The sequence below is a fragment of the Euprymna scolopes genome, chromosome 29, assembly GCF_053919585.1.
Source record: "Euprymna scolopes isolate OS-2025 chromosome 29, ASM5391958v1, whole genome shotgun sequence".
Classification (NCBI taxonomy): domain Eukaryota; kingdom Metazoa; phylum Mollusca; class Cephalopoda; order Sepiida; family Sepiolidae; genus Euprymna; species Euprymna scolopes.
Window position 1 is genome coordinate 9,773,878 of NC_136510.1, and position 25,519 is coordinate 9,799,396.

Consider the following 25,519-nt stretch of genomic DNA (forward strand, 5'->3'; position numbering starts at 1 on the left):
GTTAAGGAGTTGGAGCCTCGTTGACAAAGTGGGGCCTATTTGATCGGAGACCCTTTTTTGAACCCTATGCAAGAGGAAGAGACTAGTAGTAGATTCACCAGCCCACATGTGGCAACATTACTCCATGCATGGGTGAATGGTGGCCTTGTGGAGGTACAGGATACTTATGCGCATTCTGCAAGCGCGGAGATAAAAGTGACGGATTATAAAACAGGTAAAAATATCAAAATCTATATTCTTAATTTTAAGATGAGATTGTTTCTTTTTTTTTTTTAATACTAGAAAGGTAGTCGCTGGAAAAGCAGTAAATTTGCGATTGGAAAGTGTTATTGTTGAAATTTTATTCCATCTGATTTATTCCTTTCTTCGAATTTGATAGACACACCATGGGTTGAGGCAGCAAAAAAAAACACCTTTCAGATTTTCAAAGGTGTGGTGGGTGGGTGGCGGGGGGGTTATTCCGAAAGCTGTTCTTAACATGGGGAGGTTGGGGTGTTTATAATACGCTGGGGCACGTCGTAAAAATTTTCCAATTAATCTTTTCCAAAGTAAAAATCCGACTTAGAAGCTGACATCATGTCTAGCTGCGTTATCAAATTTTTTTTTCACTAATCAAGGCTAAAAGCCACTCAAGGATTAAGGTTAATGAGATGATGACGTGTAAGTATGAGCAATGATGCATGTTCATTAGTATGCACAGATGCATGCTACGAATGGCAGGCTTGCAATGGGAGAAATATGTAAGTAAAAGAAAAAGTGAAAATCGGACTTAAGACCAAATGTTTAGATGTGCTAGCAATTTTTTTTTTTGCTTTTCAATTATTACAAAATATCAGTTTGATAATGTTTCTATTTACTCGGCTCCCCACGAGGGCTACGTTAGACACAAGGTCGGTTTTTAATTTGGATAAAATCCAGCTCCCCAAAAGGGGCACTGTGGATAGGAACAAAAATTAAAATTGTCTCAGTCATAAAGGATTTCTCCTCCACTGACCAATGACAGAAAAGGTGAAGTATAGCATCAGAACATATACTACACTGTGATCTTGGCCAGAAGGTCAAGAAATGTTGCAACTTTGAATTGAGAAGGAACGGGTCAAAAAAAAAAAGAAACGAAACAAAAAACAAAGAAAAGAAACAAAACAAAAAAACAAAAAGTATTTCCCGTTTTTATAAAAATAAATTACCACTGGAGAAATTTCCTGCTTTTATACATTTTAAGATCTAGTAATAGATAGTACTTTATGTATATAAATATTCAATAGAGAATTGTTTCTGTAATCATAAATACGAAATCTGCATGAATTAAAATATATTTAAGCATATTTTTTAAAAAGTTTTTCAATCATTAAAACTATGTAAAAAAAAAACCTAAAAAGGACTTTTAGTCTTAAGTTCTTTGTTGGAAAATTCCTTCCTTTTTAAGTGAATCATTCTATTGCAATATTGGCATTAGTTTGCTTCCACGAATTCATGTTAGTTTTCTTATTGTAGGGATCATCAGTTGTTTACCATAAAATACTGTTTCGGGATTTAAAAACAAAACAGTATTGTATCTCATGTCTCCTCAGCAGTGTTGCTCAAACACCACCTACCTTACTATATATATATATATATATATATATATATATATATACTTTGGAAAAAAATCATTCCAGCAAAGTGCACTATTGTAAGGAAAAATTCCAAAAATCATCGGAGATGAGTATCGACTGAAGAGAGCTTGATATAGGTATCTAAAACGGTCCCCTAACCCAAACACCACCTCCCATATATATATATATATATATATATATAGTAAGATGATTGATAATTTATAATTAAAATTAAAAATCGGTTTCATAAGGAGGAACAAAACAAAATCAATAAATTGTACGATCGTTTCGGAAATGATGTTTTTATTGAGATAGACACTAAGTCATGGATAATAATTTTAACATTATATATATATATATATATATATATATATATATATATATATATATATATATATATATATACATACAAAGAAATATATATATATATATATACATACAAAGAAATATATATATATATACATACGTACAAAGAAATATATATATATATATATATATATATATATACATACAAAGAAATATATATATATATATATATACATATAAAGAAATATATATATATATATACATGCATACAAAGAAATATATATATATATATACAGATACATACAAAGAAATATATATATATATATATATATATATATATATATATATATATACACACAGATACATGCATACAAAGAAATATATATATATATATATACATACACACATACATGCATACAAAGAAATATATATACACACAGATGCATACATACAAATATATATATATGCATACACACAAATATATATATTATACATACACACACACATATATATACATGCATACAAAGAAATATATATTTTTTACATGCATACATACAAAGAAAGTAATAGTTTATCAATACTGTAATTGAACCAAAATATTCATGTGAAATAGAAATTTATATATATATATATATATATATATATATATATATATATATATATATATATATATATATATATATAAAGATTCCACTTTCCAAGCAAATTGGTATCAGACGCAACGAAAAGTAAAATATTTTGGGATTCAATTTCAAGTCAAATGATCCATGGAAGAAGATTTCAAGCAATTAACCAAAACGGAAATGAGATTTTTCTCTTTCTAAGAATATTCCTGGCTTTCTTGAAGGCATCTAATGCCATTTTCGGAACAAATACGAGCCAGTCATCTTTCATCATCCTTGATAGAATATCAGCCTCCTGATGCACATAAAAAATACGTTCTAAGATCAAGTACTCCTACCACATCTGAGCAGCAGATCCTCACAGCAATTTTTCCCATCTTGATAGAGTTCAAAATTGAGTTGAGACGTCACAGTGTGTCCGTGATTAACGACACAGACTGACAGCTTAGACGTATCAGGTTCAAATAAAATTTATTCTACAGAAACACTTTCACTTTTAGGATGTTGGCAACCTTCAAGTCGTACCTCCTGTAAGTACCCAATGTCTTTCTAGAAAGAATTTCAACAAGGAATATGTCAGAGAGACCAATGCCATCTAATTCATATGAAATGAATAAATGAAAACCGACTTAGCAATATAGTGAGGGGGGGGGCGTGAACGCTTTTGTTCTCTAAAACCCTTTTTTCATCAGAGACATTGTTAGTCTTATCTTTTAGCTAGGAGCAAAGAGTAATATCTGTTCTGATACTCTGCTTTATATTTTTTTTTTCTGTCCTCGGTTAGTGAAGGAGAAATCCTTCTAGACCGAGGCAATTTTACTGCTATTATTATTATCATCTTGCGTTTCCCTTTTTTGAGAGCTGGATCCTCCTGTCCACATTAAAGATCGACCTTGTGTCTAACTCTGCCCTTGTGGGGAGGCAAGTATTGCTAGTCTTTCTCTAATCTACATGGCTTGACAGCATTGAGGTTCATAGAGCATCTGGTCAATGATCGTAATGCCTGGTGAGCAACCATTAACACCAAGACTAACACGGCAAGAAGGTGTCCACCCCAGCAGCTGGGAACATGTGGCACCTGGATGGAATGCGTTGAACTTTGCTTTAATCTTTGGTCTCTTTTTCTAATACAAGCAAAATCTCATCTTCCACCACTGCTTATCAAAATCAAAAGGCACTCGAGGATATGGGTTAATGAAATGGATAGATTGGCGATTCAATGATGATGAATATTATGAGAAGACTGAAAATGATGAACGGAATAAAAAAAAAAATTTGATGACGATTGCAAGTGCTTGTTCATAGGAGATTAAAGTTGTAGCTCCCATGGAAGCAGTCTTGTAGCAACGTGTTCCACAGAGGAGGGGTCTTGGGAATAAACTTTGCTCATGGAAATTCTGTTTGGTACGAGATACACGTGGAAGAAGAAAGAACAGTTATTTGCTGTGGGGTTAGAAATATGCGTTCTTGCTGTGAAAAATTCACAAGGAGGAACCAAAGATTGGAGCTCAGTCGAGTACTTAGTAAAGAACTTTTAATTTCTTCCTTTATTTACCTAAAACCAAATGGAACTTCAATGACCAATTTCTTTCTAATAATTTCACGTCTGTGGAACACGATACTATAAAATTACTTCCCTGTTGGTAACAAAATGATTATTTTCAAGTCTAATATCAACAAATACTTGTAGAGCCACCTGCTTAAGTAATCAAATCCTGCTGTTTTCACCCATTGTTTCTAATCCTTTCATAATATTGTTCATCAATCCAACTGATAATCTCATTAATCCTTAATCTTGAATAGCTTTTGCGCCTTGGTAGATGTTGATACATTTGTATATAAAAAAATGTTAACTATGCTATATTTTCTTCCTGCCTTTGCTCAGGATTGAAACTAGACCTTAAGATAACCTGCATACTTAAACCAACATCCTAGTGGTTTCAGCCATGTGTTCCAGAGATGCACCATTCCCAAATTTGATACAATGCACCTGAAGAAGACCGAAGGACAAAATGGTCGAAACGTTGTAATAATAGCAACCATGAGGAAGCCAGTCAGAAAACTATAAATAACGAAGTGTTCATGTTCATTCGTATTGAATTTCATGTTCTAAGGTTTAATAAACTAAAAGTAGTTAGCGGAGAGACAGATGTCCGCTTGAGTAATCGAATCCTACCCTTTTCATTTATCGTTTTCAATCTTCTCATTATATTGTTTATACAATTGACAATCTCATTAAGTCTTATCCTTGAGTGGCTTTTTGTCTTAGTAAGTAAAATTTGAAAAAATAAAACCGTAAAACTACTACAGTAAGCAATATAACACAAATATACTAGAACATCTTCCAAACGAATAATACAATAAGAAAATAAAACATATAATAGACCTAAAAAATAAAATTTAACCAAGAAATGATTTTTGACTGAAACGAATACGATCAGAAATAGTATTTGGTTTTGAAATGACCCTACAGTGGTTGAAGGATTGTTCAAACCATACCAAACCAAACAAAACCAAATCTACCCTGTTCACTGACTGACTGAAATGAATATGATCAGAAATAGTATTTGGTTTTGAAATGACCCTACTGTGGTTGAAGGATTGTTCAAACCAAACCAAACCAGCCAAAACCAAATCAACCCTTTTCACTCACTGACTGAAATGAATATGATCAGAAATAGTATTTGGTTTTGAAATGACCCTACTGTGGTTGAAGGATTGTTCAAACCAAACCAAACCAAACAAAACCAAATCAACCCTTTTCACTCACTGACTGAAATGAATATGATCAGAAATAGTATTTGGTTTTGAAATGACCCTACTGTGGTTGAAGGATTGTTCAAACCAAACCAAACCAAATCAACCCTTTTCACTCACTGACTGAAATGAATATGATCAGAAATAGTATTTGGTTTTGAAATGACCCTACTGTGGTTGAAGGATTGTTCAAACCAAACCAAACCAGCCAAAACCAAATCAACCCTTTTCACTCACTGACTGAAATGAATATGATCAGAAATAGTATTTGGTTTTGAAATGACCCTACTGTGGTTGAAGGATTGTTCAAACCATACCAAACCAAACAAAACCAAATCAACCCTTTTCACTCACTGACTGAAATGAATATGATCAGAAATAGTATTTGGTTTTGAAATGACCCTACTGTGGTTGAAGGATTGTTCAAACCAAACCAAACCAGCCAAAACCAAATCAACCCTTTTCACTCACTGACTGAAATGAATATGATCAGAAATAGTATTTGGTTTTGAAATGACCCTACTGTGGTTGAATGGTTGTTCAAACCAAACCAAACCAAACAAAACCAAATCAACCCTTTTCACTCACTGACTGAAATGAATATGATCAGAAATAGTATTTGGTTTTGAAATGACCCTACTCTGGTTGAAGGATTGTTCAAACCATACCAAACCAAACCAGCCAAAACCAAATCAACCCTTTTCACTCACTGACTGAAATGAATATGATCAGAAATAGTATTTGGTTTTGAAATGACCCTACTGTGGTTGAAGGATTGTTCAAACAATACCAAACCAAACAAAACCAAATCTACCCTGTTCACTGACTGACTGAAATGAATATGATCAGAAATAGTATTTGGTTTTGAAATGACCCTACAGTGGTTGAAGGATTGTTCAAACCATACCAAACCAAACCAGCCAAAACCAAATCAACCCTTTTCACTCACTGACTGAAATGAATATGATCAGAAATAGTATTTGGTTTTGAAATGACCCTACTGTGGTTGAAGGATTGTTCAAACCATACCAAACCAAACAAAACCAAATCTACCCTGTTCACTGACTGACTGAAATGAATATGATCAGAAATAGTATTTTGTTTTGAAATGACCCTACAGTGGTTGAAGGATTGTTCAAACCATACCAAACCAAACCAGCCAAAACCAAATCAACCCTTTTCACTCACTGACTGAAATGAATATGATCAGAAATAGTATTTGGTTTTGAAATGACCCTACTGTGGTTGAAGGATTGTTCAAACCATACCAAACCAAACAAAACCAAATCTACCCTGTTCACTGACTGACTGAAATGAATATGATCAGAAATAGTATTTGGTTTTGAAATGACCCTACAGTGGTTGAAGGATTGTTCAAACCATACCAAACCAAACCAGCCAAAACCAAATCAACCCTTTTCACTCACTGACTGAAATGAATATGATCAGAAATAGTATTTGGTTTTGAAATGACCCTACTGTGGTTGAAGGATTGTTCAAACCAAACCAAACCAAACAAAACCAAATCTACCCTGTTCACTGACTGACTGAAATGAATATGATCAGAAATAGTATTTGGTTTTGAAATGACCCTACTGTGGTTGAAGGATTGTTCAAACCATACCAAACCAAACCAGCCAAAACCAAATCAACCCTTTTCACTCACTGACTGAAATGAATATGATCAGAAATAGTATTTGGTTTTGAAATGACCCTACTGTGGTTGAAGGATTGTTCAAACCATACCAAACCAAACAAAACCAAATCTACCCTGTTCACTGACTGACTGAAATGAATATGATCAGAAATAGTATTTGGTTTTGAAATGACCCTACAGTGGTTGAAGGATTGTTCAAACCATACCAAACCAAACCAGCCAAAACCAAATCAACCCTTTTCACTCACTGACTGAAATGAATATGATCAGAAATAGTATTTGGTTTTGAAATGACCCTACTCTGGTTGAAGGATTGTTCAAACCATACCAAACCAAACAAAACCAAATCTACCCTGTTCACTGACTGACTGAAATGAATATGATCAGAAATAGTATTTTGTTTTGAAATGACCCTACAGTGGTTGAAGGATTGTTCAAACCATACCAAACCAAACAAAACCAAATCTACCCTGTTCACTGACTGACTGAAATGAATATGATCAGAAATAGTATTTGGTTTTGAAATGACCCTACAGTGGTTGAAGGATTGTTCAAACCATACCAAACCAAACAAAACCAAATCAACCCTTTTCACTCACTGACTGAAATGAATATGATCAGAAATAGTATTTGGTTTTGAAATGACCCTACTGTGGTTGAAGGATTGTTCAAACCATACCAAACCAAACAAAACCAAATCTACCCTGTTCACTGACTGACTGAAATGAATATGATCAGAAATAGTATTTGGTTTTGAAATGACCCTACAGTGGTTGAAGGATTGTTCAAACCATACCAAACCAAACCAGCCAAAACCAAATCAACCCTTTTCACTCACTGACTGAAATGAATATTATCAGAAATAGTATTTGGTTTTGAAATGACCCTACTGTGGTTGAAGGATTGTTCAAACCATACCAAACCAAACAAAACCAAATCTACCCTGTTCACTGACTGACTGAAATGAATATGATCAGAAATAGTATTTGGTTTTGAAATGACCCTACAGTGGTTGAAGGATTGTTCAAACCATACCAAACCAAACCAGCCAAAACCAAATCAACCCTTTTCACTCACTGACTGAAATGAATATGATCAGAAATAGTATTTGGTTTTGAAATGACCCTACAGTGGTTGAAGGATTGTTCAAACCATACCAAACCAAACAAAACCAAATCTACCCTGTTCACTGACTGACTGAAATGAATATGATCAGAAATAGTATTTGGTTTTGAAATGACCCTACAGTGGTTGAAGGATTGTTCAAACCATACCAAACCAAACAAAACCAAATCAACCCTTTTCACTGACTGACTGAAATGAATATGATCAGAAATAGTATTTGGTTTTGAAATGACCCTACTGTGGTTGAAGGATTGTTCAAACCATACCAAACCAAAAAAAAACAAATCTACCCTGTTCACTGACTGACTGAAATGAATATGATCAGAAATAGTATTTGGTTTTGAAATGACCCTACAGTGGTTGAAGGATTGTTCAAACCATACCAAACCAAACCAGCCAAAACCAAATCAACCCTTTTCACTCACTGACTGAAATGAATATGATCAGAAATAGTATTTGGTTTTGAAATGACCCTACTCTGGATGAAGGATTGTTCAAACCATACCAAACCAAACAAAACCAAATCTACCCTGTTCACTGACTGACTGAAATGAATATGATCAGAAATAGTATTTGGTTTTGAAATGACCCTACAGTGGTTGAAGGATTGTTCAAACCATACCAAACCAAACAAAACCAAATCTACCCTGTTCACTGACTGACTGAAATGAATATGATCAGAAATAGTATTTTGTTTTGAAATGACCCTACAGTGGTTGAAGGATTGTTCAAACCATACCAAACCAAACAAAACCAAATCAACCCTTTTCACTCACTGACTGAAATGAATATGATCAGAAATAGTATTTGGTTTTGAAATGACCCTACTGTGGTTGAAGGATTGTTCAAACCATACCAAACCAAACAAAACCAAATCTACCCTGTTCACTGACTGACTGAAATGAATATGATCAGAAATAGTATTTGGTTTTGAAATGACCCTACAGTGGTTGAAGGATTGTTCAAACCATACCAAACCAAACCAGCCAAAACCAAATCAACCCTTTTCACTCACTGACTGAAATGAATATTATCAGAAATAGTATTTGGTTTTGAAATGACCCTACTGTGGTTGAAGGATTGTTCAAACCATACCAAACCAAACAAAACCAAATCTACCCTGTTCACTGACTGACTGAAATGAATATGATCAGAAATAGTATTTGGTTTTGAAATGACCCTACAGTGGTTGAAGGATTGTTCAAACCATACCAAACCAAACAAAACCAAATCAACCCTTTTCACTCACTGACTGAAATGAATATGATCAGAAATAGTATTTGGTTTTGAAATGACCCTACAGTGGTTGAAGGATTGTTCAAACCATACCAAACCAAACAAAACCAAATCTACCCTGTTCACTGACTGACTGAAATGAATATGATCAGAAATAGTATTTGGTTTTGAAATGACCCTACAGTGGTTGAAGGATTGTTCAAACCATACCAAACCAAACAAAACCAAATCAACCCTTTTCACTGACTGACTGAAATGAATATGATCAGAAATAGTATTTGGTTTTGAAATGACCCTACTGTGGTTGAAGGATTGTTCAAACCATACCAAACCAAAAAAAAACAAATCTACCCTGTTCACTGACTGACTGAAATGAATATGATCAGAAATAGTATTTGGTTTTGAAATGACCCTACAGTGGTTGAAGGATTGTTCAAACCATACCAAACCAGCCAAAACCAAATCAACCCTTTTCACTCACTGACTGAAATGAATATGATCAGAAATAGTATTTGGTTTTGAAATGACCCTACTGTGGTTGAAGGATTGTTCAAACCATACCAAACCAAACAAAACCAAATCTACCCTGTTCACTGACTGACTGAAATGAATATGATCAGAAATAGTATTTGGTTTTGAAATGACCCTACAGTGGTTGAAGGATTGTTCAAACCATACCAAACCAGCCAAAACCAAATCAACCCTGTTCACTGACTGACTGAAATGAATATGATCAGAAATAGTATTTGGTTTTGAAATGACCCTACTGTGGTTGAAGGATTGTTCAAACCATACCAAACCAAACAAAACCAAATCTACCCTTTTCACTCAGTGACTGAAACAAATACGATCAGAAATAGTATTTGGTCTTGAAATACCCTACAGTGGTTGAAGGGTTGTTCAGCCCAAACCAAACCAAACGAGCCAAAACCAAATCTACCCTTTTCACTCACTGACTGAAACGAATACGATCAGAAATAGTATTTGGTCTTGAAATGACCCTACAGTGGTTGAAGGGTTGTTCAGCCCAAACCAAACTAAACCAGCCAAAACCAAATCTACCCTTTTCACTCACTGACTGAAACGAATACGATCAGAAATAGTATTTGGCCCTGAAATGACCCTACAGTGGTTGATGGGCCGTTCAGCCTATATTAAATCAAACCTACTCTTTGTACTCCTAGTTTCCAATCTTCTCATTGTATTGTTCATCAATACAATTGACAAATTAATTTTATCCTTGAGTAGCTTTTGGTCTTAGCTAGTGCCAACTTATTAGCATAAAAAAATCCATAAAAAGGACAATGTAAAGCTAGAGAATTTAACGCAGTAGTAGATTAAAGTTTTATTGTGGCATCTAGATTTGTTAGTTTGTGACAGTTATACTCTGCCTGATCAGTCACACCATCTGTCGCCCGAGTTTAATGGACTAGTATACAATTTAAAAAAATAAGATATATTGCCTTCGAGCATAAACTTCCAATATCAATCGCTTTTTGTAGCGGCAGATGTGGCTGCATTTAACAAAACCGGTCGCAGATATTTTTGTCTTTATTGATTTTTAACTGAAGATGGTTAGTTTCTCTTTGTTTTAAGCCAATAACATCACGCGTGCTTGTGATGCGAGAGAATGGGCTTACCACTCTGCCCCCCCTTTAATTTGTGAATAGTGGGCTTGTCCATAAATGGTAGCTGTGTGTTTTCTGTATTATCGACGGTAGCTTTAGGTATTTATCTTTCTCCCACACTGGGAAGATGTGACACTTCAAAAGTTTAAATGTAATACGAACAGACATCTTGCTGCCCAACTCTCCATAGTCCCCTGTTAGACATGATCCCAAATAGTAGCCCCTTACGTTTAAGCGGCAATATGCCTTGTTTGGGGTGAAAAAGAGTTTTAAATAAGGGGGCGGGGGGTCAGAAAGTGGGATTGAAAAACCAGAGGATGAGCACTCTGGACTGCAAAAAAATGGCTGAGCAGACCTGTCGACACCCCCATCCGGTAGAGGTGGCTCAGGTGATTAGCAATAAACTAACAACTTTTCAAGTTCAATTCACTTCAATTTATTCAGTACAGGTTAATATATTACATTTTTTATCACTGTTAAGGGAGTGGGGGGAGAGAGAGAGAGAGAAAACATAGGAAATCAAACAAATAGGGAAGGGGGTGCTACGAATTTAGACGGTCGGAAATAGCACCTGCCTAACTTCGTCTTGAACTGATCGGTTGCTAGTGCAGTGACAACCATCAGCGGCAAATGCATCTTTTCGTCGATTTAGCTGAAATCTCCGATGAAACAGCTTCAGGTCGTGTCCTCTCACTCCACGTTCGGATAGCAGGGTGAAGAGAAGATTGCGAGGGAGGTTGAAATGGTCATGAAGGAGGTTACAGGCAAAAATTAGGCTGAAGAGAGATGGTAAAGCCTGGGAGGTTGGACCCTCTAGAACTGTACAAGACTAGCAAAATATCGAAGTCATCGGGGAAAAGCCATTTCAGAAATGGTATACACTTTGTTGGGTTTTGTGTTAAGAAAAAAAAATCCCTCGGCTGTTGATATTAATATTATTATTTTAATAATGTTTCATTATCTCTGGTTCAGCCACATTGTGCACTGACATGAACATTCTCATGACAGTTTTCAGTGCCTTACTACTTCCGTTTCTGCTCGTGAGAAATTGAAAATGGGTGTTTTGTTTGTGAACCATCACTAGAATACTGCTGTACAGGGCCAACAAATTATCTCGATCAGGTTTTAAGAGAGTTCCCTTTTCATAGATGTATTGCCTTCCCCACGGCTGCAGAACTCCATCCACCCCTGTAGTGTAATCCTCCAGAATATTAACGGAAGGCTAATAAGTGCTACACCTTGCTCAAGAGTGATCTAGAACTGTGCAAGACAGTGGTGTTGATCTTCCTGAGGCATTATATATACCTGTTTACCTGAAGACATACAGCACCTCCATCCATCCATAATCTTGAGCCCCTGGAGAGGCACAGGCCATCCACAACTTTGTAGATGCTTTTATAGCGAGGAGTTCTTTTTTCGGGGTGAGGGTGCTGGCCCCACGTTCAATCTTCCCAAAAGGTACATACAGCGCCTAGCCTTGTTATGGTCACCTGTCTGGTACTGACCAAGCTCAACATTGCTTAACTTTGGTGATCTGATGAGAACCGGTGTGTCAATGTGATTGTGCCATGTACATACATACAGCGCCTAGTATTTCCAAAATATGGCATAATCACTTTGATACACTGGTTCTTTTTTTTTTTTTTGTTTATTTAATGACGAATCCAGTAATTTTGGAACAAATTGTTATGTTTCAAGTCTGATATATCTTCAAATATTTATTTATGGTGTTTGGTTTGATTGTTTTGTTTTACAGCATATTAGCCCTTTCCGGATTATTAATTACCAAATCGGGTCATTTTGGAAAAAAGTTTTTTATATTTTAAAATATTTATTTATAGTGTTTGGTTTGATCGTTTTGTAGTAGAAAACTGTTGCTTTGTTTTTTGTCTTTGCAGAACATGATTGAGTTTTTCAAAGGGAAAGGAAAAATACAATAACATCAACATATTATGCATGCCAGTATCTTCAAACCTCTTAATCTGGTAGCACCAGATGGCCTAACAGGTACTACCACTCTGGGACAAAGTGGACCTGGGAACAGTGGTAACTAAGGAGTATCTCTACATTCTCCACAGCTTCAAACTAGACCTCACTATTGTAATTTAAGATCATACCCAGAACTTTTATTATAGGAAGGTAGGTTTCAAACAAGGGTTTCTTAAAGCAGGAATACCACCAAATTTCCTCTATCATTATTTGCATGCAAAAGCTCGACTGAGCTCCAATCTCTGGTTCCTCCTTTTAAATTTTTCACAGCAAGAATACATATTTCTAACGCCACTACAAATAACTGTTCTTTCTTCATCTGTGTGTAGCTCACACTAAACAACATTTCCATGAACAAAGTTTCTTTCCAAGAACCTTTCCTCTGTGGAACACGTTGCTACAATATTACTTCCATGAGAGCTACAACAAGGTCAACTTCAAATCTAATGCCAACAAACACTGGTCCTTGTCATCAAATTATTGTTGTGTTTTTTAATTTCATTCATTCATCATTTTCAATCCTCTCATAATATTCATCATCATTTAATTGTCAATTTATCCATTTTATTAACCCATATCCTCGAGTGGCTTTTGGCTTTGATAAACAGTAACTTATTAGTAAATGAGTTATCTAAATTTTCGCCCAATAGTGAAATGTCTTCTAATCGACTCATGTCAACGCTGATACGAGGACTTTGTGTCGAGAGACTGAGAGTCGTTGGCAACTCCTAAGCAGACGCGTTATCATCAAATGCCGACTGATCATCAAATTAACGCAAGCAAACTTTTCAAGTCTCAATAATCGAATCAACCGAAATGCGATTAAATCACAAAAGGGTCGCATTTCATGAACTATCAATCCGTACTTGCGTACATGGTCATTTAATTTTGTATACACGCTATAATGGAGCTTCTGTGTGTGTTCGGATGACAACTTTGACCGTTGGATTGTATGGCATGTCAGCTATAAAAATAATCGAGTCTTTTCGGTTATTAGTATCGGATTTAAATAAAAAATAATTACTTCAACTTCCACAATGCTGATTTTAGTAAATGAATAAGAGTTATCCCCCTTCACTGATTTAATTGATGATTATTTGTCTGGCTGTGCATCCTGACTGACAGTACAGGAACCCTAACTCTTTGGTAGCACTTAGAGCATTTGTTTTATCAACAACGGTTCACTTTTACTTGTGCAACTGCCATTATTCAAAAGGTAGAAAACATTCTGCAGATTTATTTATTTTTCCCCAATTTTTTCAAATGTTCTCCTTTTTGCATAACATTTCACTGACTTGTTTCTTTGGCGAAGAACCCCTGTACGTCAAAATTACTATGAGTTCCTTTCTCACACCATTACAACAATTATCGTATATTATTATTATAATGATATTTGAAAACGAGGCTACATTATAAGGAGGTCACTCTCATATTCTTGTCCAGGGTTACCAGATTGGCCTTTTTTTATAGCCAAATTTCACAATTTGGACCCTTTTGGAGCAGTTTGGCCTTCATCATTAAAGTATTTTTGTGTGAAATTTCATAAAAATCGGCCCAGCCGTTTTTGAGTCTGTAGAGAATGAACTCATGCCAATGCATGCACCCACACACACACACACACACACACACACACACACACACACACACACACAAATAATGGAAAAACAAAAAAATCTAAATTATTAATATATTCATCAACGTTTCATCTTTATTTCAAGACTTCCTCAAGATGATTGATTTGAATCTTGAAATAAAGATGAAACGTTGATAAAAGTATATAAAATGTTTTTTTCCTTTTTTTATGTCCCCATCTCATTGGCATATATTTTCCATCATCCAGATCTATACACAAACAGATAATTATGAAAATCAGAACCACTTAAAGTTTTTAGGTGATATCCGTTTCTCCTCCTTGCAACTTCTTTTCCACAAAAGAGATGTGGCGGATCATTTCTGTTCTGTTATTTTCATGGCATGTGCTCAACTGAGATTCAATCTATGCCCCCCCCAACCTTGCAAAACATTTACAACAATCACTCGTCTAGCTACAACCACTGTGAACAATTTCCCCTACTCTCTATCTGTGTCTCAAACTAAGCGAAAATTTCATAAAAAAAGTTTCTTTCCTAGAAATCCTTGCAGGCTGAACTGTATAGCGCGAGATAGCATATAGCTACAATATAGTCCTTTTCAAGTCTAATCTAAACCAGTTGAATCGTCATTCAAAATAAATTCCACCACTACTGATCATCACGGTGTCGTTTCCCCAACCACCTGACACTCATTAATACTTATCCTCGAGTGGCCTTTGGACCTTGATAAGTGATGACTTCCATGTAAAAAAATACAGATCTGTACATAAACAAGTTTGGGATTACTTTCCTGACAAACATTTATTCCAATTGTAGCACAGGGATCCAAGAAAATATGGCATAATCACGTTGGCACACCGGTTCTCGTTAGATCACCAAAGTTAAGTAATGTTAGCCTGGCAAATACCAGATGGGTGACCAATTTGGAAACCAGGTACTGTATGTAGGAGGAAGTTGACACCTCTCTGCAAGAGCTGCAAAAACCTAACGTCGTCATCTCTCTTAATGGGGATATGCATGCGACTGAGGACCGCTTATGAATTTCATAATCCCATGAACTTCCTCTTTTGGAGAAAGCTGGTTAATGCTGTTTACATTTTTTTCTTTTTTCCAGGAATCCAAGCACGTTCTGTTTTGAGAATCACTGTTTTATCTTTTGCAGTGAGTTTAATCAACTAGTTTGAAATTAAAAAAATATATTTGCTTTTTTTTTTTATTCCATAGAAATTTTTTTTTGCATTTTTCATCCGATTTTAACTTGTTTATTCAAAGCACCTGCAGATAATTACGAAAATTGGAAGCAATTAATGTTTGAAAGTTATGGCAGATGCAGAGGATGCATTCCTTTATTGCTACGATTGATTAAAGTGCAAAGTATATATTTTTTTTAATGTGATGAAATGATTGTGTGAGGCAGTAGAGTAGCACAGGTGGAAGGTGGCCGTTGATATGGCTGACGATGAACGACGCATAAAACGTTCACAAATGATAGACAGACTGAAGTTAAAAAGATATTTTGATCAAATTACAACTAAATTTTTCAAAAATCGTCTCATTCATACAATTTATCATAAAACAAGTGAAGCATGCATGGTCCCCCGTGAATGCACAATGAATGAGGCATAAAAAAACGACTAAGTTCAGCATTTAGCCCCAAAAGTCCCCAGGGGACGTCAAATCCTGGTGAAAATGAACAAACAATGCAGTTTTAGGCCTTAACATATGTAAATTGGAGTTCTACATCATGCAAAAAAAGAAATAACTAAGTCCATCATTTGCTCTCACCCCCCCCATTTAGCTCCAAAATTCCCCAAGGCCTTAACATATTTTAAAATTTGAGTTCAGCACCATACAAAACTGCTAAATAGACATGCAGAGAAAACTTTGGACAAATATGGTAAAATAGTCCCAAAAATGGAGTGTTTTTATTAGCTCTAAAAGAGCTCCTGGGGCACACCCAAGAGTTATCGCGCAGTATAGACAAACAAAATTATATAGAAATCAGTTAGTTACAACTTTTCAAAAAGTTTTATAAAAATCCAAGGCATCAAGTTTTTTTTAACAAGCACAAAAGTGTCAATTTTAGCTATTTTCACTCGGAAGGCACCTCTAGGGAGGCAACCAGAGTTTTCCTGGAAAATTCGTTCTGTTACTTTTTTACTCATATCATGTTTAATGTTTGTGCAAAATCTAAAAAAAATTCCAAGGCGTAGTTATTGAGAAAATTGCGGACAGACAAACGGACAAGTGTGAATTTACAGATCAACCCTCCTTTTGTCGGGGGACCAATGATTTTTTTTATGTTGCTTGTTATCGTGCACACTTCATTTGTAAATTAATGCCGTTAGTGGGAGGAATGGCGAATAATGAATGAGATGGTGAGAGGAATGTAATGATGTAAATACTTAGAGAGATAGAGAGAGAGAGAGAGAGAGAGAGAAGGGGAGGACACAGAAAGAGGAAGAAATTGGAGAGAGGAAGGGGAGACAGGTGTGAAAGGAAAGAGAGGAAGGGGACGGTGAGAGAGAGGAAGGAGAGAGGGAGGATAGGGATAGGTGAGAGAGGAAGAGGAAGGAGAGAGTGGTAGGGTAGAAGAGAGAGAGAGAGGAAGAGGTAAGAGAGAGAAAGAGGAAGGGGTAGTAGAGAGAGAGAGGATAGGGGTAGGAGAGAGAGGATAGGGGTAGGAGAGAGAGGACAGAGGTAGGAGAGAGAGGACAGAGGTAGGAGAGAGAGAGGACAGGGGTAGGAGAGAGAGAGGACAGGGGTAGGAGAGAGAGAGGACAGGGGTAGGAGAGAGAGGATAGGGGTAGGAGAGAGAGGATAGGGGTAGGAGAGAAGTGGAATACAGGAACGAGAGAGGGGGAATAGAGAAAGATAGAGAGGGAATAGGAGAAGAAGAGAGAGGGTTATAGGAATAAAAAAGAGAGAAAGCAAGGAGATAGCAGGGGAAAGAAAGGAGAATAGTTAAAAAAAAAAAAGAGATAAGCGTGAAATAATGGAGAAAGGAAATGGAGAAAAATAGAAAAAAAAAAAGAGAAGCATTATGGTATCATATTTTCTGAAATCATTGGATTGTAAAAAGAAAGAAAAAAATGAGAAAAGAAACTGAATTGCACTCTGGTGGATTTAATTTTCTTTTACACCATTTCATTTTTTAGTTCAATAAATGTTAATCAATATGATCGATTAATAATGAAAGATGAATCTTTTTAAGTTTCTGAATTTCTAAGATGAGTAGATGAGGTCTGATTATATTTTTTTGTTGAAATCCTTTGAGATGAGGATAAGTTATGCATCTATTTATTTGCGGACTGTCATCCTCATCTTCATAGTTGTTGTTGTTTCACCACGTTTCGGCCAACTATTTCTCTGGCCTTCTTCACGTGATAGAAATGCTGAGTCTTATAACTGTATCCCCAGTAATTACTGCCTTCCATAGTTGTTGTCATCTCACCACATTTTGGCCAATTAAACCGCTAGCCTCCTTTGGGTAGGATTGAAACCGCTATCTTCAGACAGTGCTCATCTGGACCCATGATTCAATGCCTTTATCCACTGCACTACCTCTTTCTTCAGGTGTATCTTTTCACACTCTTTCTGCTGAACTCCAGCATCTTTCTGTCGAACCTGGGAATCTGAACGGAATTTTTAACAGAGCCCTTAATTTAATTCATAGGGGTAGCATGCTCTCGTTCCAGCAGCCATGATTGGGTAGAAATATTAAGTAATTCACAATTTGTATTTTGAGTGTCACCTGCACTGAGGATTGAACCTTCAACCTCTAGAAAAGCGGAACTTTAAAAAATGAATTTTACCAAATACTTAATTGTGAAAATAACATTCAAGATAAAAACAATAGGCTGAAGAATTCAATACGATGAACCTTCTGGTTTTTCTAAAAAAATAAAAATTACGATCAATAAATCTCAGGCAACACTTTTACTTGCATGCATAATCAAGTTGTGTTTTTATTAATCTCAGCATTGCATTCAATGGTGTTATGTCAATTAGCTTCTGACAAGATTTATCCGATGAATGGTCATCGAAGTAATCGCTTTTCACAAGAGACAATTTTATTGACCAGAAACTGCTTTCACTATTTTAGCTCTTTTAAAGTTCTGTAGCCATTTTTTTTTTCTTTTTGTTCTGAATTTATTTTCTTTGCCGTTTGAAGTGATGGCGTTGGACGGACAATGAAACGCCATTGAAGTTGGGATGACAAGACATAAATTGTGCCGTTAATATGCAGAACAGAATTCTTTGAAAGAAGCAAAGCAATTGATAACTTATTTGGCTGTAAGCAGAAGAACGAAAGAATATCGTGAAAGAAAAAAAGAAAGACGCGATAATGTATGCAACCATAACTACACATAACATAAAAGACCGACAGATTAAAAACAATGCAAACCAAAGATTTAGTGTATAAAACAATATATATATAAGAAAATTATAGACACGATAAAGTAAATATGGGTATATGCGAATTTATTTGTCAATTCAAGGAGGAAGAAAACATCATTGGTAGGAGGGGCTATAAATGTTCTATTATATCTAGACATTTCAAAGCCCAATGCCTCATGAATATGAAAATTTGCTTAATGTAACATGAAAATTTGCAGGCTTTTTGGAGATTATAATACTATCATAATCATATGACAATTTGTAAAAAAGAACCTATATTTCCAAACCAATAAAATATGCCCAAATTTGCCAACATTTGTATATATGGTGTCCTAGCAGGCCAGTTTTAGTTTTGCTGCTTTGGGGTGAATTTTGCTTAGGTTTTTTTTGTTTGTTTTGGCTGCCTCCCCTGTGGTCTTGCCAGGCCACTAATACACACGCACACACATATACATATATAGGAGGAATAAAAAATGAACCGTAGGTTAACTTTTAACAAACTCTTAACTCTCTCTTCCCTCATTGGGGGAAAGAATTGTGTTTTCTGGATTGAAATCTATCCATCTAACTGTAGCAGTAAAAAAAAAAAAAAGAAAAAGAAAATAAGCTTACATCAAGTGGGTTCATGCCTCGTCATGCTTCTCTCCCCAAAGCACACACACATACATATATATATATATATATATATATATATATATATATATATATGATGAAAATAATGGAAATAGTATTCCGACAAAATAGAGAAAATAAAAAAGGAACAAACCGTATTATGTGTTCACCAACGTTTCGTCTTTATTTCACCCAGAGGAAGTCTCGAAATAAAGACGAAACGTTGGTGAACACATAATACGGTTTGTTCCTTTTTTATTTTCTCTCTCTCTCTCTCTCTCTCTATATATATATATATATTGGAGATGTGGAGGAATGACACAGGTAAGGAAAATGTTTAATTAGACTAGCCTAATCTGCAGTAAAAAACTGTATCCAATATTCAGAACATTTTTTGTTTTTTTTATTTAAAGGAGGTCTTGTTTGATCAACACTGCTGGGGAGCCATGATGTAATATACGGTTTTGTCTTTAAATACAAGAAACAGTGTTTCATGTTAAATAACTGAAAACATATTGTTAGTTCGAGAAAGCAAGTTGATTCAGTGATTGCAGGAAATTAAATGACTTATTGACAAAATAATTTTCCAATGGAGGACTAAAAATTAAACTAAATAAATGTTTTTTTTAAAATATATTTTTCAAGGCTAAAAAGCTTCTTAGACACACACACACACACACACACACACACACACATATATAAGGTTAGTGGGAGAGAACCCCAACAGTGCTTAGTTATTAACCCCAATAGCTCGCTTGCTGGTGGCCTTCCATATGGAACTATCAATTTGGTAATGCCACTCTTCTACTACAAAAACCGCTTCACTATCCATCTCTTTCTTCCTGAAGATGCAGAAGTCGGTTCCCAGCAAAAACGTTATATATATATATATATATATATATATATATATATATATATATATATATATATATATATATCAAAAATGATAATTAGTAAAAACCTGAAGAGAGTACTCAATACTATTGCAGAGAAAATATATATTTTTATTACGGTTTTATCTGCTTAGTTACACATGTTTCAGTTACCGAATAATATCAACGAACGATTCTCCCCCCCCTTTTTTGCTTCTTCTAATTTATTGGATCATTGATACGATTCGGTAACCGAAACATGTGTAACTAAGCAGATAAAATGGTAATAAATAAATAAATAAATATATATATTCTAATCAAGGTTTAGTAGTGTACCTTGATTTTAATCTTTGTAAGACGGCAAAAATGCTGCAAAATTGTTCTATTCGAGAAATTAGTTATATCTGCCCTGGGACGGGTATTCTTCTTGTAATGGGACGAGAAGGGGGAGGGAATGTTTGTGTTTTTATTTATTTTTCTTAACGTGGAACAGATATTAATTTGGTAGATTTTAGAAACATGTAAGGGAGAACTTTGTTTCGAATGTAAGAAAAAAAAAAATCCCGTAAATTTGTTTAAAAAAGAACAGTTGAGAAACGCAATGTTTACAATTCTATGCAGCAAAATGATTACAAAGCTATATTCGTATTACAACAACCCGAGACAAGGGTCGAAACAGAGAGGGTGACTTACAAAAAAAAAAAAAAAAAAAAAAAAACACTTCATCCTTCGTATCTCAGAGATGCAGTCAAAACATTCCTGAATATTTTTTTTTTATATTAGCATTCATGCCTTTTTTTTTCATCCCCCCCCCCCTGCAAGATATTTATTTTGATAGTTAGGCACCTAATTCTTGCGATCCCGTTTCAAGACGTTTTTTGCAGTATCGTCAGACATCCTGATACGTTTGAAGTCTTTATTTAGTTTTTACTTACGTCAGGGTAAATATACGTTACAGAAGACAAGTAGGGTTGCGTAACACATCTTAGAGATGTCACTGTTCATTTTTTAAGCATGATGACACAACGTGCATATCTTATTCGTTTAACGTCTTTCCCACATCAAATATAGGTTGCATGTTGAACCATGGCGAGAGAAAGAGACTTTCTCCATGTAATTCCATCTTTTATCCTGGTTTCCATTGATGTAAATTCCATCTTTTATCCTGGTTTCCATTGAGTTTATCTGTGCAGGGAGTCATTCAAAGTCCTCTTCGGTCTCTCTCTCTCTAAATTTTTTTTTCAATTTAGATGTTTGCACATCTGTTTATCTGAGCAGAGCTTCGTTTAGCATGTCCATAGCATCAAATGAGATTGCAATACAGAGCTGCCTTCTGTCTGAGCATCTTCAGCCTCAATAGTGGGGAGTCAAGATGCAGACCACAAATCTAGTGCACTATAAACCTGTAGATTAATAATGCAACGATACCAGATCTCCCGTTTTTCTCTAGGAAAATCGATTAATATTTCTTTTTTTACTTATTTACTTTTACTTGAATTATTATTAACATTACATTTTGTTATCCCAACAATTCATGGAATGAATATATTAGTGTTGGGGCGAGTAATTGGAATCGTAAAGTTGGAACGTTTTGGGGATATCGGAATCTGAAAAATTTGTGTATTTTCTGATGCTAAGAATAAGTAGGTTTGAAAACACTTTGTAAAGATTTCGTCAAGCTGGTCTAATGGTTATCGTACTTGGTTTACTGTCTTGAGGTTTTGGTTTTGATCTCAGCTAGAGTATTTATTTATTTATTTATTTTTATTTACAAGAAGTGAACTCTTTAGAAAAAAAACCCACAATACTCGCATACATATGTCTCAGTTTCTGTATTAATTAAAATATAATATGTATGCATATTTCACGATCGGGCAACGGCGGGCTGCCTTGCTAGTAAATAAGTAAAACTAAAAGTATTAACTAGTAAACGAGTTGAACAAAAGTTGAACAGCATAACATTGGATGATAACAGGTTGATAATTGGAATGAACGTATATATAAAAAATAAAAAAAAATGAAGAATAAAAATCCTTTGTGGAAAAAACAATATGGCGAAGTACTGTACGCAACATTAAAGAAATCAATTGAAAAATGAAGACAGAAAGTCTAAATGTGAGAGAAATTGAAAATTGTTGTCTACAAAAACAAAACCGTTTTCGAAAAAGACAAAAACATATTTATCTTTATACAAATTAAAAATAAGATCAGCTTGAAAAACAGATCTAGCCAGAAAACAAGATTCTAATGCGCCAAAAACAAATGAATAATAACGAAAAAAAGTTTAACCGAAAATTAAAGAAAGAAATAAATAAAAAGGAAAAAAATACCCTAAATAAACAATAAAAAATGAGTTAAAAAATACTAAAAACAAGACAAAAACAAGAGAGGAAAAAAAAAACTAGAAAAAAAAAAATAAAGCTTAACCGAAAACTAAAGAAATAAATAAAAACGAAAAAATACCCTCAATAAACAATAAAAAAAATATTTTAAAAAAATTAAAAACAAAACACAAAAACAAGAGAAAAAAAAACTAGAAAAATAAAAAAACAAAAAATTACAGAAATAGTACCATTAACAATCATGGCAAATTCATGAAGGCGGGGCTAAGCTGGATATAAGAAAGGGAGGGGGGAATATGCACATGTCGATGTTGTAGGCGTTTGTTTTAAGCATAAAAACGCTACAATAACTTGAAGGTAACTTAATTTCCCATCAGAGAAGAAAAAAGTGTAAGTTATATAGACTTAATTATTTTTTTTTTTCAAATTCTTTTTATTTTTTCAGATTTTTTGGTGAATCAATGGCAGATATTTTTGTTTGTTTGTTTTGATCTGAGATTCTTGTTGATTTGTTTGGATGCGACGTTTCTGCTAGAAGGAGCGCCATTAAGAGCCGAATCAGAATCAATGGATGCGACGATACATTAATCAGGGCGTAAAACATGGTGCCAGAGTTGGGATGGGAGGGAGTTTGTTTGTTTGTTTTGTTATGGAACTAAATAAACAATCTGATTGAAAGAAACAACACGACATAAATCAAATCAGCTTTGTTGGTGATGGGGGGGGGCAGGGATACGACGATTGAAGAAACAAAAGAGAGAGAGAGAGAGAGAGAGAGAGAGAGAACTAAACTTTCAACCAAGCTAAATTAAAAGATGGCCGAATGGGTGCAGAAACAAGCCAAACGGAACCAGCAAGCCGGGTTCAAGTACTGACTAGGATTGATCAGAAACATTATTCATGTTCTCATAGATCACCAAAGTTTAAGCAACATCGAGCTTGGTCATTACAAAAATGGGATACCATTTGGGAATACCAGGCGCTGTATGTAGGAGGACCTCAAAATAAATGTCTAACCAAAAGCATAGTTTACCAGGCCACAATATTTGCGAAAGAAAACCCAAATAACAAGAAATATTACGTAAGTATGACTTCTTTAGATTTCAACACCCGATATTATGACCACAAAAGTATGTTCAAAAATAAAAACACCAAATGAAAACAACACTAGCAAGCCAATACTGGGAACTCAAAGAAAGCGGACGTTCGCCAGTAGTCGAATGGAAAATAGTAAGACAAGCATAAATAATAAATTTTACTCTACGATAGCGATACAAAATAATTTTTAAATTAACAATAACAATAGAAAATAAATAAAATAAACATACTCATACATAAATTATCATTCATATATATATATATATATATATATATATATATATATATATATATATAAACTAACATAATGCTACAAAAGTATATATAGACAAAAAATCACATTTAACTACACCTAGGTTTAAAATAGGTCAGATCACTAGATATCTACGCTTCCCACTGAAAAAGCACACACAAATGAACCTAAGGTCAACTTGGCCTTTGTCCTGTAAGTGCCTGCCCATTGGCTGATTAGGAGGGGTACGGTGGAAACTAGGAAGCTGATTGGCTAACTAAAGACTCAACAGAATGTGCGTATATAAAAACGCGAGATAACCACAACTCTTTGCATAAGCCTGACAAATCCTAGCCTGGCTGAAACGTGGAATATTCTGTGTAGCTTAATTGCCATATATATATGTATGTATATGTATATATATATGTATGTATATATATATATGTGTATATATATATATGCATATATATGTATATATATATATGCATATATATATATGTGTATATATATGTATATATGTATATATATATATATATATGTATATATATATATGCATATGTATATATATATATATGTATATATATATATATGTATATATATATGTATATATATATGTATATATGTATATATATATGTATATATGTATATATATATATATATGTATATATATATATATATGTATATATATATATGCATATGTATATATATATATGCATATGTATATGTATATATATATATATATATATGCATATGTATATATATATATGCATATGTATATATATATATATGTATATATATATATGTATATGTATATATATATGTATATATATATATATATATGCATATGTATATATATATATATGTATATATATATATATGTATATGTATATATATATGTATATATATATGTATATGTATATATATATATGTATATATATACATATATATATATATATATGTATATATATGTATATATATATATATATATATATGTATATATATATATATGTATATGTATATATATATGTATATGTATATATATATATGTATATATATATATATATATATATATATATATATATATATATATATATATATAGAATACAGTGGCCTAGGATATGGGGTTTTCAAGTTACAATGTGAAATATAATAGAATGGATTAATGCTGCATTCCGGATTTGGAATTGTAAGGTGAAATCGCCGTATGGCGGGGCCTAAGCAAAATTTTATGCAATACATATTAAAAATTAGTAACAAAATACAGTACAGTATATAATACACATGTATATAATCAAATAATATTATAATACCGTAAGCGGGCAAATACCATAACCAGGGTCCGGAAAAACATATTTCACATCATAACATGAAAAAACAGTATCCTAGAGCCACCGTGTCCTATATATATATATATATATATATATATATATATATATATATATATATATATGTAA

The 25,519-nt window shown here is 34.1% G+C and overlaps 1 protein-coding gene across 5 annotated transcripts in view; it reads right to left on the minus strand.

Moving 5' to 3' along the window:
- LOC145252478 (caskin-2-like) overlaps positions 1 to 25,519 on the minus strand; it is a 969,745-nt gene that overhangs the window by 77,003 nt on the left and 867,223 nt on the right. The window lies entirely within an intron of this gene.